A 15,291-nucleotide genomic window follows, 5' to 3' on the forward strand; every position below is an offset into this window, starting at 1 on the left:
TCTCATGTGGGCAGGGAACACTTCACACTCTTGTTAGGTGATTAACTGGAATCTGCTTAGGTGTACACAGTGCATAGGGTACTCTGTTCATCCTTAGGTAGACATGGTGGAAAGGATGCAGTGGGCTGGCAGAAAAGCTATGGACAACTTATTTGCTGAACACATCTCTATAGTTCTGTTTCCATAGCAACCCTTATGTGAAATGTGTTGATAAAAAACATTAGTTACTATAGAAACAACTTTCCTGTAAGTGAAAAGTTTACTTTGTAACACATGATACCTAATATTAGGGTTTTTTTAAGTTAAACCACCCACATGTGTGTTGGAATCAATAAACAGAGCATTGTACTCAGCACTGCATTGCTGAACATGTGCAGAACTTGCATGTCTTTGACTAAAACCATCTGCTTGCCTTTGACCAACATCAGGACTGGTTCCTCAGTAGCAATTGACACAATAGGAATGTTGTACTGTGCATGATGCAAAGGACTTTTGAAATGGTTGTATCTGAAATTTTGTTTGAGACCCTTAATTTTGTGGCAGTTGGTCGGTTCTGGTGGGTATGTGGATATCCCATTCAAAACCCCACAAATGCTCACTTCAGTTATTAGGCTGCAATGTTTAGACTTACCCTAATGGCTCTCAGGACTTTAAAACTTTGTGGGGGGGGGAGTTTTGACTGGTTTTTATTTTTTAAGGTCACTCTCAAGAATTAATCTGGTTCTTCATGCTGTGCTTTACTATATGTGTGCAAGAATGTTTCTTCCAACTCTAAAGCATTTGCAATATTTATAATGGTTATTGACCAGTGTGTGACTTGAGGAGATTGGAAAGCTCCTCAGCAATACTGATGGGCTCTTTGTCTCTGCTTTGGGATCTCTCCAGCATGCTTTTGCTGTTAAAGCCTGGCCTGTGCCTTCTGGTTTGCTAGCACAGGAGTTAGCCTATCAGCCTTAGCAGTGGCACTCTGGTAGTGAAATTATCAGTGGAGATGTAGCAACCCTGGCAAACAAATACTTCTGCTAACACTCTAATGATTCAAGTTGGCTAGGCCCACAAAGTCACTCTCTTCCCAGATAAGCTGATCTGCCCAAAGGAGGGTCTGCTGGTGTGAAGAAGACCATTGTTGTCATGGAAGCTCATTTTCTGAGTAATATGTTGACTCCCTATGCTCGGCGGTTTATTGTGTTATAAAGTGCCATCAGCAAAGCACAGTGGTGAAGTTTTAAATGTCACCAAGGTAACAATCATCAGTCACCTCGTTACCATTTCATATATAGATCTTTTCTCTGGCAAATGTGAAACTTCCTTGTTCAAAAGCAGTGCAGGGTTTAAGGCTGTTTCTGAGCTAGGGAAGATTCTTCCGTTGTTATTCAGGCTTTGCTGTGTATACTGGGCCAGTATTGCTGGGAGTTACACTGGTGTGAAACCACTGCAAGTTCACTAATGCCTGAGTGGGGGAGTAATGTAAAAGGCTTCCTATGTTTCATGGTTTTAATTACTAGCTGGTTCTGAGTGCTGCCTTACATGAGCTGATAATAAAACCGTAGTAATGGGATAGCAATTGTAGAAACAATTTCTCATTGTTCCTGTGCTTACAGCGCTGCCTTAGTGAATCACTGAGCTTTACAAAGCATTCCCACACCTCCTCCTATGAAATAAGCACTGTTAAATATTGTCATCGTTTTATGGTTGAGAACATCTCACTGCAAGCATAGGAAGCCTTTGTAAGAACTGGGTATGCCTCGCTTGGAGAGTCTGAGGCCTTCAAGAAGGACTTGGGTCTTGTAGGTTTCATAGATGTCAAACAGGGTCTGAGGAAGTCCATCCCTTTTTCTCTATAAATTAGCTGAGATATGGAAAAGCTCTTTTCACAGAATCCCAGAATGGTGGGGTTTGGAAAGGACCTCTGGGAAATCATCTAGTCCAACCCCTCTCCTAAACCAGATTTGCTTGTATCAGGTTGCCCAGATTTTGAAAGCCTCCAAAAGAAGGAGACTCCACAACCACTCTTGGGCATCCTGTTCACACAGCGCTTTGCTACCCTCAAAGTAAAGAAGTTTTTCCCTTAAGTTTAAGTGGTTTTAATTCTGATAACTGTGCTTTTCAATTTCTGGTGAAGTATTACAGAAAGTAACAGGGTACAAAGGCAGCTTCAGTGGGCAAAGGAGACCTGTGCAGGAGGGCATGGAGGAAAGGATAACAAATTTGGGAGATACTGTTCCAGAAATTGTTTCTTGAACAAGTGCTGCTGAAGGTTGATACCTTCTCATCACATGCTGCTAGGTGTCTTTATATCCATGTACCAAGTCTCAGATTAGCTCCTGCTTGAATGAAGGGAAGAAATGACATCCTGTGTGGTTTCAGGGTGATTGTTTTTAGATGTTTTTCATCAGGTGACTTATAAATACTGTGTGGTTTAGGCCATGCTGGACTGTTAAGTTTAAGAACTGGTAATAAATAAATCAATCACAATTTATGTAATTCCACCAGCCTGATATTTTTAACTTCAGTGCTGCATTTGTGAAGCTCAGTGCTGCTTTTGGGGTTTTAGCTCTTCCATAGTATGAGCCAGCTCTGTTTGAAACACTGCATTTTATGCTGTCTGATCACATACAAGTAGTTTTTTTGCAAAGTACTTTTGCCTTTCAGAGTCTGGGGAGGTAGGGTGGACTTGGCATGAGTCTGGTCTGGAGAAGTGGTGAGGGGAACAAGGTTTGTGTCTCCTTGTCAGACTGACAAGCAGATTAACAGCCATCCTCTAAGGGATTCAAAGTTAAAAGCATTAGATTGGCCTCCTGTTTTCTGAAGAGATCTGAAACTTGGAATAGAAATGTGAACACACAAGCTGTTGTTTCTGGACTCCTATAACAGGCTTGTTCTTGGTGCTGCAGGAGTTTTCCTTCAAGCACATTTGTGTGGTGCAACTGTGGCATTGAGTGATTGGCGGGATCCATCTGCCCTCCTCTGTGTGGGGCCCAGGGGACCAGATAAAAACAAGATCTGTTAATTTGGTGTAAGGAAAATATCATGTTCCTACTGGCTATGGTGTATTCCCAGCCCAAGAGTTTCACTTAACTCCTCTCTACCCACACTGTGAGGGTGTGCATGTTTCTCTGTCTGGAAGGGCTGACCCAGTACCTACCTGCTTCACAAAGGAAAATGAAAAGCTTAGGAAGCATCTTGGTGGCTCAATGGGAAAGGTCTTGCTTAGCAATACAGAGGAGAAAAGGGACTTCCTTTGCTTGCTTTACAGATGCCACTGAGCAGAGCTTGTTGAACTGCTCCCACCACCACAGGGTTTCCCTGGGAGGAAGATGCCCAGGGGGATGTGGCTGGAACCAAGAGGAGGCTGTAAAGGAACAAGGGGCAATATTGCACTGTATGAACTTGTCAGCATGCTGCCAAGAACATGCTGTGGACCTGAGCTGAACTGAACTGGACTGGGTAGTTTCTACACAGTACTTAATTCTGTTTTCTCTGGTTTCATTGTGGGGCCCAGGGTTGGGATTGACTACCTGGGCTGTGATGTTTATGTTGCAACTGAATGCCATAGACACAACTGCCTGGTCAGACCCACAAACTGCTGTCTCTGTAGATGTGAAAGATGGGTAGGAAGGGCCACACCAGCCTTGTGGTATGAGTTAGGAGACTAAGATGTCAGTGGCAGGGTGCTGGTTGTTTAGCAGTCCCACGCTTCTCAGCATCCAAAAATAACCTAGGGGTTTGATTCTTTACAACTCTATTAGTACATCAACTCATGGGGAAGCCTAAGAGAAACAGTCACCTCAATTCTACTACAGAAGAGATCCCAGGAGCTTTGAGCAAGACTGAGTTGTGTTATCTAATTTCTGTGTTTGCTATGCTCTGAAGAAGTGAAATATCCATTACTGGTCTTTGGATTTCTACTGCCACCCTTGAGCAGCCAAAGCTGTGAACACATCCAGAAGGAATGAAGGCTCATGTCCAAAAGATATATAAGAAGGGGTTGGTACATAGTACTTCATTGAGACAATGGCCACTAGGATGAGCAGAGCTGTCAGTGAAGGTGATTTCATACTCGGTTGCTTTTAACTTGTGGCTTTCTGGTTCGCCTTTCCAGATGTCCTTGCTAGATGATGGCCCTTTTTTTTTTGCACATAACTTGAACTGTGCTTGATTTGGAACATCTCTGTGGCAGTCAGTCTTTTGTGAAAACTCCTGGAATCGAGGGCTCACATAGATGAAGGTCTTTGGTAGAGCTGATTTGATTTAGGGAATGGGCAGAAGAGATTTCTGAAGTCAGTATTTTAGATCTTTTGTCTTGTGGTTTGCTTAAGGTTGTAGGTATTTCAGTGAAGATCTGGGGGGTAAATTTCAGCACTGCTCCATTAATAGCCTTGAGAAGGGAAAGGAGTAAGAAGCCATGCTTGTCTGTGCTGGTAACTTAAGGACAGAATGTTCTAATTCGAGTACCGTAAATTATATCCATGAATAAGCACGTCCTGATATTTCAGAGGTGCTGAACACTTATAATTCTATTGACTTCAGTGGGAACTGGAATGAGCCCAGTGCATGCTTTGGATAAATCATGTTATGTAACAGAAAAATGATGGTAATTTATGTTCAAGAATCCTTCATCACAGCACTGAATGTTTCTTTGCACTTTGAAAGTAGGAAAAGTTTGGAGAGTTGTACTGAGGCAATTGAATTCACTACCCTTGCACCTGCACAGCCTTTTGGATGTTCAGCTCCAGGACATCTGCCCTTGTGCTGGCTTTCACCTGTCCCAAGGCTGGGCCACTTCCAGAGGATGCTGCTGCCTTGTGTGGCATACCACCACCGGCCTGTGACTCTCAGGAAGTATTGGATGTTTGGTAGAAACCTTTTTAGCACAAGAGAGATCTGTGGCATTTATAAACACTTTGGACTACTGGCAAGGCGTGTGCAGGTGGCTGATAGCCTTACTTAGTGCTTGCACCTGCAAAGCCCAGATTGAGCAGGAACATGAGCAAAAGTGAAGGCTGGGAACATGATGCCTTTAAATCTGTTGTGTGTAAATCAGGGATGCACTCTCCAAGTTGTGCAATAGCTCCTGCTCAAAATCCTTTGCCTTTCATAGGAAGAGTGGCTGATGTGTGCACTAACCATGCACTGCCTTGGTCCCTCCCCAGCGCTGCTGTTTGCTGTCAGCAAGGGTACAGGGAGCACTGGGTGCAAATTAAAAATAGAAACAAAAATGAAGTGAGGAAAGCAATCAGAACACCTAAAATCCAGCAGCATCTTTAATCTTAAGTGGAGAAAAACGTATCAGATGTTGTTTGATCACAATCTGAACAGAGGCTAAACAACCCTTTGAATTTGTAAATGACATGCAGCAGAGGTATTTTTAGCTCATGTTGCTCAGATCTCGAGGAGGATTTTTTTGGGGGGGTATGTTTTAGCTTATCACATTTCTCGCATAATAAGCTCTAGTTTTCCCCAGCAGTTTAATTTTCTGTGAGCCTATTCTGTATGCAAATAACTTTTCTTTTGTGGTCTCCAGTGGCAAGATTATCTTTATTCGGCTTGGATTTAAGGTAGAACAACTTTACTGGGAGGGCAAAAATGTAATCTCTTTTTTAACCTTGTTTGTCTTAGGCGTGTTTTTATTATCAGTTTTGCGTATATTTCTGTCCTTGTGGGGTTGAAGTTCCAATGAAAATGTGGCAAACTTTCTTCTTGCATCTCTAGGGAGTACCAAAAATCCACAGTTGTAGTTTAGTTTTCTTACTGAGGCACGTGCTTTTTTTCTCCATACTATCAACAGAAGTGTCTTCAATCCTGATTTAGCCAAAGGCCTTATTAGCACCTGAACCAAGTTATCACTCTGTACACTGCACTGGTTAGGCCACACTTCGAGTACTGTGTCCAGTTCTGGGTCCCTCAGTTTAGGAAGGATGTTGACTTGCTGGAGTGTGTCCAGAGAAGGGCAACAAAGTTGGTGAGGGGCTTGGAACACAGCCCTGTGAGGAGAGACTGAGGGAGCTGGGGTTGCTTAGCCTGGAGAAGAGGAGACTCTGGGGTGACCTTATTGCTCTCTACAACTACCTGAAGGGAGGTTGTAGACAGGCAGAGGTTGGTCTCTTCTCCCAGGCAGCCAGCACCAGAACAAGAGGACACAGTCTCAGGCTGCACCAGAGGATGTTTAGGCTGGAGGTTAGGAGGAAGTTCTACAGAGAGAGAGTGATTGCCCATTGGAATGGGCTGCCTGGGGAGGTGGTGGAGTCACCATCCCTGGAGGTGTTCAGGAGGAGACTTGATAGGGTGCTTGGTTGCATGGTTTAGTTGATTAGGTGGTGTTGGATGATAGGTTGGTCACTATGATCTTGAAGGTCTCTTCCAACCTGGTCTATTCTATTCTTGCAATATTAACATCTGTTGGACACTGCTTTATAAGTACATAGTGAGCATATTTCTCTTGTTTATAAGACTTCCTGACTCGTGTTTGAGGCTCAGACTTTGAGAATTTATATCTCTACTTGAGTGTGCTTAGCAGGGTCTTAAGTTCCATCACATTTGTGCAAGTAAGAAATGTTCTTTAATAACAATACTTAGATTTCTAAGGCATACTTCCACTGCATGGCTTTTGCTGATAATGAAAGAGAAGCTGAAAAGATCAGTCTGCTTCAGAATGTGCCAAACTCTTTTGGTATTGTTTTTTTGTTGTTGTTTCCAGGAAATAAATTCAGGATTCTGGAGTATAGCTATAGGACAGCTACAAAAGGCATGTGCTGTTTTCACAGGATGAAAGGACTGGAGGGAGGCCACAGACAGCTAGTTTTGGGAGGATTTTCCAAACAAACTGATGCTCAGGTTTAGTTTTACAGCAAAAGAGAACTAATTCCCTGCTTTATGGGCCAACAGTTCAGATGCTCCTGCATTCCAGACCCAGGAGGTCTGTGATCAAAGGATTTGATGCCTGTGTGCTGGGGAGGAGACTTAGTGTGGAAGGCAATCAGAAGGAAGCAACGAAGTCTAGAAGAGGCTGGAAAGGCCAACCACATTTGAAGGAAGAGAAAGGAAAAGGCAAGAATGGAGAAAGAAGAGATGGATGGTAGGTGGTCCTGAGGAAAGGATTGAATGAGGGACTTTTCTCAGCAAACTTATGCTTCAGCCGAGGTCTTCTCCCATCTGTGCAGAACTACAGTGTGATGTTGACCTGTGCAGACCACTGTGCCCTATGTGGAGCACAGCAACCAAGAATCAGAATGGTGCTGACCCCACACATCCTTAGGAGATGTCTATCTCCTTCCTGGAAAAGGAGCCAGGGGCCATTCAGGCAGTAAAAAAAGACTGCAGTTTGGAGGCACAGCTTTGGCAGGCACTGTTGGCTTCCATGTTTCTCATTTAGACCAAGAACATATATTTGGGGGCTAGGGACAATGAAATGTTTATGGGTGACTGATGAACAAGAAATGTGTAAATACAAAGGGTGAATGTGGTCCCATAGCTGCTCCCTTCCAGTGTCTGAAGGCAAAAGGACATGATATCATAAGCAGAATGGGAGTCCTGTGTTTGACTGATAATTAAATTCCTTACTCTTATTTAATATCTGAAGTACAACAAACAATATTCATGAGAAGTGTGGTTTTCCCTCCCTCCTTCTTAATGATGAATCCCAACAGAGGTCTGCTGAAATCAGTTGGATTGATTGTATAATAAATTTCAGGGTTCTTGGCAGTTTCAGTGAAAATTAGCATACCTAGAGAATTAGACTTTAATTACAGAAATGACTAGAGTCAGGCTCTGAGCTGCAGCATTAGGAGCTGCACTAACTTCAGCCTGGCTTTTCTTTACCTGCATGCTACTGTCCATTTGACATTTTGGGATCTTTGCCATCTTCTCAATTCATATAGTTGTCATAGGAACTACTTCCTAAGCTGTGTTCTGACTCGTTCCACGAGGCACTTCATTGTATTATAAAGTGTTGACAGCAAAGAACAGCAATAGATTCTTAAATGTCACCAAGGTAACTACTGGCATTCAATTACAGTTTCAGATAAAGATGAATCCTTTCTGCAAATGTGACTGTGTGACAGTCAAAAATGTGCTGAGGACGAAGGCGATTTGTGATGCAGCAAAGATCTCTCTTGCCATTTTGCAGGGTTAATTGTGCCCACTCTGGGTTTTGGTGACACAAATGCAACATAGATTATTACATGATTCTTTAGCTAATGTCTTGATAGACATTGATCACTTGGTAGTCTGTTGGTTTGGGGTTTGTTTGGTTGGTTGTGTGTTCCCTGCATAAGTGAGCCTGTAACTCTATGTATGGCAGACCCAGGGCTTCTCTCAGTGATGCTCTGTAACACCCAAAGTAAACTCTGCTTTAAATGGCATTTCTCTGGCCTTACATGAAGATCCCATAGATCAGAGCAGGAATCCGGTATGTCTGCAAATCTCTTGAAACCTCAAGTTGTCCCATTTATCCTAAGCCTGAGAAGATCAAAGTGCTAGGACTTGTGGAGATTGGTGACACTGGACAGCTTGAGCCAAAAAACATATTTCAGAGAAGAGCATTTTGAGATTGGGAGAGAGCGGAAGTGCATCTCTGTGTGAGAGATGGTGACTGTGGGATCTGATGGATTGGAAAGAGAGGAGAGAAGGGAGAGATACTAGCAGGGTAAGAGTCTGGCATGGGAAAAGTGTGGATGGTTTGGTATTACAGATTGTGCTCTTAAAGCTGGGTGTGAAAGCTCTTCTGAGGCTGTGGGCAGTCAGTTGACTGCAGGCAGAAAATTTCTTACAAGCAGGGTAGACACTGAGGACATGACCCTTACATCAGCTGAAGCTCTCGTGGTTTTGAGATTGTAGCCATGAAAAGGGCTTCTTCCAAGACCTCCTCAAAAATGCCTGGTGATGGGCTCCTTTCATTACTCTTGACCAATTTGCACCCTCCCTGTTTTCTTGTACCCATTAGATCTCAATGTCTTCTCCCAGAGTGAAAGGGATAAGAATCACTTGGTATCATTAAAGTAATATGTAAGCTATTATGCATTCATTTGTTCTCTACCATTAGGAATGAGTTTTACTTTCTCAGTAAACTACCTTATCATTTTTATTTGAGGCTTCATGTTAAAGGTGAAAAGAACAGAACCTGACAAAGTCATCTGAGGAAAGCAATTATATTTTAAGATGAAGAGTTTTGTGAGCAGCATCCTGATTGCTTGGCAGAGCTAAAAATAACTGACTGGTTAAATACCTTATCAGCATGTGGAGACCTGGGACTAATGCGTTTTTACTGTTACCTAATAATTCCATGCCAAATACTGTCTGAGCATTGGAATTATAATGGAGGAGGAGCAGGTGGCTTCTTCAAGAGAAAGTGTCCAGGATGTTTCTGTCTAAAGCAGCATAAACCCTCTAGTGCACAGCTTGAGGTGTAGGATTTCAGATGCTGCAAAACACTCACAGAAGTCTCGTGTCTGAACCTGACCCACAGTCTTCTGAAGAGGAGGTTCTCTGGGTAGATTTGGTCTAGGCTTGGTCTTTGTCATGGCTGCTCTGGGCAGAGGCAAGAGTCCAGGAGCAGCTCTCAAGTGGCTGCTGTCAAGCCTGTCTGAGCATGGAGATGATATTTCATGGAGCTTAGATGGAATGGAGAGAGCTTGTCCATTAGGAGGGAAATCTTGGCTCTCTGAGTAAATTCAGATTACTTACTGGCTTAATGTACCACAAAATGTAACAATTAGCAGCAAGAAATGTTTTAATCACCTGAATGATACTTTCTGGCCCCAATCTTTTGCAGGGCAGATGCACATCTATCTGCTGCTCTATGTGGTGCAAAACTTGGTCTCTGTCTAACCTTGTTTTGCCAAATACAGCAGGGATTATTTGTTGGTGTCAGTGTGACAGACTTACTGTCTACTTGGCAAAGCCATAGAGACATAAGCCAGACTGTGCTTTTTGACCCCCCCAAACTTAAACTAAATGTGAAACTCCCTGAGATAAAAGGGAAATATGGGCAAACCACAAAGATGTACAGAGCACTTGTCCTCACTTGACAAGGAACATGAAATCCAAACAAAGGACTGGGATCTCTGAGGGATTTGCTATGTAAGGGGCCCAGCAGAGGTGCAGCCTTTTCTGCCAGGATGGTTTTGTTTTTGTTTCTTGTAACATGGGGAGCTTTTTCTCTTTGTGTTAAAGTTGTTGTTTTAAAATTTCTTTAATCATAATAATCCCATTTTCATCATAAGCTTGTCTACCAACAGAACATTTGTCCTTCTTAATTCTTCTATTTCTATCCTTCCCCTTTAATTATCCCTCCCAGGCATACTCTTATTTGGGTTTCAGCCCTTCAAGGAATACTGCATTGGGAAGGATTACACTCCTTGGATATCTCTACCACTGGATAATTCCCCTTGAAAAAAAATGTAATTACTGAAGAATTTTTGCTGCTGTTCTTGTTTTAGGAGATAAAAGGGGGGCAGATTTTGGAGACCTCTACTATGGAGAGAGTTTCTTTTTCTGTGGGAATGTCTCTCAAATAGGCTCCCCAAAGAAGTTGTGGAGGTGTTCAAGATCGAGCTGGATGAGGCCTTGAGCATCTGAGTCTAGTGAGAGGCATCCCTGCCCATGGCAGGGAGGTTGGAGTAGATGATCTCTATGGTCCCTTCCAACCTAAGCCATTCTAAGATTCTATGGAATGCCAAGGACCTGGTTAGCTCACATGGATGTGAATTCTTGCAAGCTCCATCTTAGGAAAGTCAGATGAACATTTCTTTATTTTTTCTCTACTGAAGAGTGACTTGAACTCTGAGCTGCTCACATTTTCCATAGCAGTATGAGGTCGATGGCTGATGACTGTACATTGCACAGATGGTTGTGTTTCAATTTGGTCCACAGAAAGGACACAGTATGAGTTTTCAGGTGCAGCTCTATTAAATATGCTCACTTCAAGCTTCTTGTGCCTGACAATGTTTGGCCTTAAAGGAAACCAATATTGTAGAAAGGGAATTAAAGTGGGAATGAGACGATGAGGTGCTAGTTGATAAACTGCTCTGTATCTGCAAAAGGGGTCTCTGTACTGTCTAAAGGCATTTCTTTGTTCAGTTTCAGTATATGCAAACATTTTTTCTAGTATTTTGCAATATTTCCAGCAAGGAAAAAAAAAAGGAGATACTTTTGTTTCTAGTCTCCCTCTTCAGCCTCTAGGTATGTTCTCATGAGATTATATCTGACAATTTCTGAATCTTGGTTCAACAGCTCTCCAGGGTATTTGCTACTAAATGCACAACTTGTTCAGAAGCTCTGTGAGATTTAAAGCAGTCCAAGCAGAGAATAAAGCAGATGGGTGGATCCACTGAGTGTTTTTTAGTTATAAAAATGCAGTGATAAGGTAGCAGTTCTCATTTTGCTTTGGGAGATATGTATCTTAGCTAATGCTTCACTGATTTATTCTGTAACTTAGACACTTCATGAGACAAATCTTATGAACCACAGTCCTTTGAGGATTTGTTCTCAAAATATGTAGTTCTTAGACTCCTGAAGGCAGAATTCTGCATATTGTTAGTGGATTGCAGTCCCTGGCTTCAGAGGTACCACATCACACCAGAATCACAGGTTATTAGGGGCTGGAAGGGACCTTGAAAGATTATCTAGTCCAACCCCCCTACCAGAGCAGAATCACCTGTACCGGATCACACAGGAACACATCCAGGCAGGTTTTGAATATCTCCACAGAGGGAGACTCCACAATCCCCCTGGGCAGCCTATTCTAGATTTCTTCTGGGTTTGGTGTCCATGTAGTCATCATATATAGCTTTTACCTGACTCTCTCAGGCTGCAGACACTTCAGAATGATCGTTGTCCTTGCCCACTGCTGAGCGTAAGTGAGCTTATTCTATTAAGAGATCCTCTTGCCTATTCTAGTGCAGTCATTGTATGTACAACATGATGATGATGATGATGATGAGAAGCAGAGGGAGAAGGAGGAAGAAAAAACTCAGGTTAAGGTTGCCAGCTTGGTTCAACAGCATTCTACATTTATATTTACAGTGGTTCAAATGACAACTTAAACCCCATAAAACCCAACAAAACCAACCTGAAAACAGCTTGTGATGTGGTAGTTAACTCCTATGAAGAGAATGGAGCTGTGTTTGTTAGGGTCACACACTACTAGAGAGTATTAATGTTCCTGGTGACAGGAACTGCCATTCAGCTTTATAGGAAAGCTGTAATGTAGCCTCAACATGATGAGCCAGGAAAGGCTGGTAAAGATACAGGCCCATAGTTTTTTCGCTTGGTTGGGTTTTTTGTCTTTTTTATGGTTAATTTTTTAACTTATTAGCTAAACAATGTGAAACTTCACATACAGGGAAGTAAAAAATATGTATTATAATTAGCACTGAATTGGTGCAAACTGGACACCATTCCAAGTTAAGAGAAACTCTAGAGTAGATCCTGATGTGATTTTTGTGGTGTTATTGTCATCAGGGTTTTTTTTAGCTTCATATATTGTGGTGCCTTCATCCCTAGCTGGGAAATTGTACTGTGAGCAGAAGAAATGGCTGCAATATTGTGGTGTTGATGGCTGACAGGATGCTTTCAGACTTTGACACTTGCAGAGGAGAGTTTAATTTCCACACAAATATGCATTCTACAGGATGATTACCACTGAGCACAAATAAGATCTCAACCAGGACCTCACATCTTGAAGATGAGCTTGAGCCAACATCTGCAAGCAAGTAAGACTTCCCAGAAAGAATTCTCTTCCTACCCAAAAAAAGAGATGTGACTGCCTGCACACATTCACGTGTGTTTTCTCTGTCTTTCTCTCACATTCACATCCTAATTTGGAAAGCAGAACGAGCTGGAAGCTGAAATGCTGAGTTTATCACCACAAATGTGAATGGAATGGCTTTATTTTTCTTTTTGTGTAGTCTTTGCCTGTGTATGTCCTGAACAGGAAAAATGAGAGCTGGTAAAATACAAATTAAATCTTAAGCAAGCCAATATAGTCATTAAAAGGAATGCTGATGGTCTTAATTAGAAGCATATTAACATGCTGTGAGCACCGGCAGTTCTACTAAGTTGCTTGGTCTGGCTGTTTCTCCTCTATTTACTACTAATTAATGAAATGTTACAATCATTAATGGTCTTTGCAGGTTTGTTTGTAGGGGGAATTAATTGTGTAAAGGCAGCTGCACTGAATTTTAGTGCTGGAATACGATCCTCTGCGTATGGGGCTGATGGAATTATTTCACTGGTGATTAATAGGTACTGAGCTTTCTGTCCCTGTGGTAGGGTGAGGTGACTCTGTTCTACACTTTGACCTCATTTTTTTGGGGGGTAATGTTTACATAATTGTCTCTTGGTTGGAAAGCATCTGCCAAACAAATATCTGTGTCAAACTGAGCAGAAGTTTGTCAGAAGAAGAGCAGGAGTTTGTCCAATGCAAACTAAAAATTATCCATTTTGGTCTGTCTAGACGAGCTGAGTTGTGTTTGGAAATGGGCTCAAAGACAATTAAGAACTTTCATTGTAAACTAATAAAATTGAGAAGCCACTTAAGGATTCTCAAGAGCCCTTCTTTTTTTTTTTTTTTGGTACCAAATTTATTGGTTTAATAACCTCTAATTATCCAGACACTGTGTTACAGTATCAATTAACATGATCTGGATTCTCAGGAGTCTGGCTTTACTGGGTCTAGTGATACTTTTGTTTTGTTATAATGGCATGAGACTGTTCGTTAAAGAGTGATGTTGGAGTTTGTTTAGTCTGGTTTTACCAAGCCACATTGTTAGGTTAAGTTTATTTTTGATATATTTTCACTTCAAAGAACCTGGCATGATTAGCTATAGTTAACCTTAAGTCCAAAGCAAAGTCTTAGATTCATGTGTTCTGCAGATGACTACTTCAAATTTGTGGTCCAAATGTAAGGCCTTTAAGGTCCCTACATCTAGCAAAACATGATGTTAATATGTTTTAAATTATAGCCTGTTGTTAATATTTATTTTTCTTTCCATCTGAAGCCTTTAAATACTGTGCATGACTGTGGTGTCAGTATCTGATTAAAACAGAAATAGAAATATTATTACTGTTTTGGATTCATGCTCTTAAAGAGAGATCCCATAGCAGATTGAACCCACTGAAATCATACACCTGGGACAGCACATGCCACATACAACCTGTGCTGTTGAAGAGAGATTTGGTGCTAATATCAAAAGAATATGATAAAGTATCAATAGTAACTGTGATGTCAAATGTGCTGTGTGACTCTAGTTAGGACTGTGGAGTTAAAGCCTGAGTTTATATACAAACAAATTTCTAACTATGTCCTCTACTAAGCATGTTGAGTGCCCATTGTTCTTATTCAAAGATCTTTAACAGAGTGAGACCCTGGCAAAGGCAGGGTTTTCTGAGATCTGCAGCTGAAATCTTTCACAACGAGAGACTTTGGAGAAGACTGTTTAGTTTTAGTTGTTCTTTTATCCTTCCCTCCCGTTCTGTGCACCCAGACAAGGTCAGACTCCAAAGAGTGAGGGAAGATTCAGTGACGAAACTATTGGCTGTAGTTAACTTTGTGAAAGGAAGATGATGAATTAATGGCGATGCAATAACTGAAAAATCAGTTTGCTGATGAAATTTGGCATTTTCCTTGTCTCTCTTTCAGAAGCTGAAGTGGAGGAAAGAGGGGAAAAAAAAACACAACCAAAAAACCCCCCCCAAAAAATCAATTTTTCCATTAAGCTCAGACAGTTTTTCTTCTGAATCACAAATGTTCTGGACAGCATCAGCCTGCAACTCAGCAGTGTTATGTGTGCATTAAGTTGCCATAATAATGCAGAAGAGATCATCATATAATCATTGAGGAAACTGTTCTACTTGTGAAAACTCCTTACATCGCTGCTGCTACAGGGCAGCCTGTGTTACATCTCTGGATCTCCAAAACAGATGGGCTATAGAAGAGCACCTCTCTGTATCCAGTTCATTGTTCTCTTGGTCAGTGGCTCAATAGGTCTGAAAAAAAACCCAACCAACCAACCAAAAAGTAAACCTACCAAGCAAAACCAAACACACACAAAAATCCCCAGATGTGCATTAGCACATCTCCCTCCCACATATCGCCCTGAAGAGGCACTTGCTTTTCTTAGCCTTGTTGCCTGTTTGCTTTGAATGCCAGGTCACAAAAATAGTTTGTGTTCATCTCTTGGGGTTGATTAAAAACAATGCTTATTGCAAAAACGTTCAGACTGTCCACAATGCTGTTTTTTAAGAACATTTAATTGCAAATCAGTGTTTAGGAGTAAATAGATGGGAACAAAA

At 41.8% G+C, this 15,291-nt stretch overlaps 1 long non-coding RNA gene across 1 annotated transcript in view; it reads left to right on the forward strand.

The window, feature by feature from the left end:
• LOC128898578 (uncharacterized) overlaps nt 1-15,291 on the forward strand; it is a 134,388-nt gene that overhangs the window by 23,482 nt on the left and 95,615 nt on the right. The window lies entirely within an intron of this gene.

This window comes from Dryobates pubescens, chromosome 26 (assembly GCF_014839835.1).
Source record: "Dryobates pubescens isolate bDryPub1 chromosome 26, bDryPub1.pri, whole genome shotgun sequence".
Taxonomy (NCBI): domain Eukaryota; kingdom Metazoa; phylum Chordata; class Aves; order Piciformes; family Picidae; genus Dryobates; species Dryobates pubescens.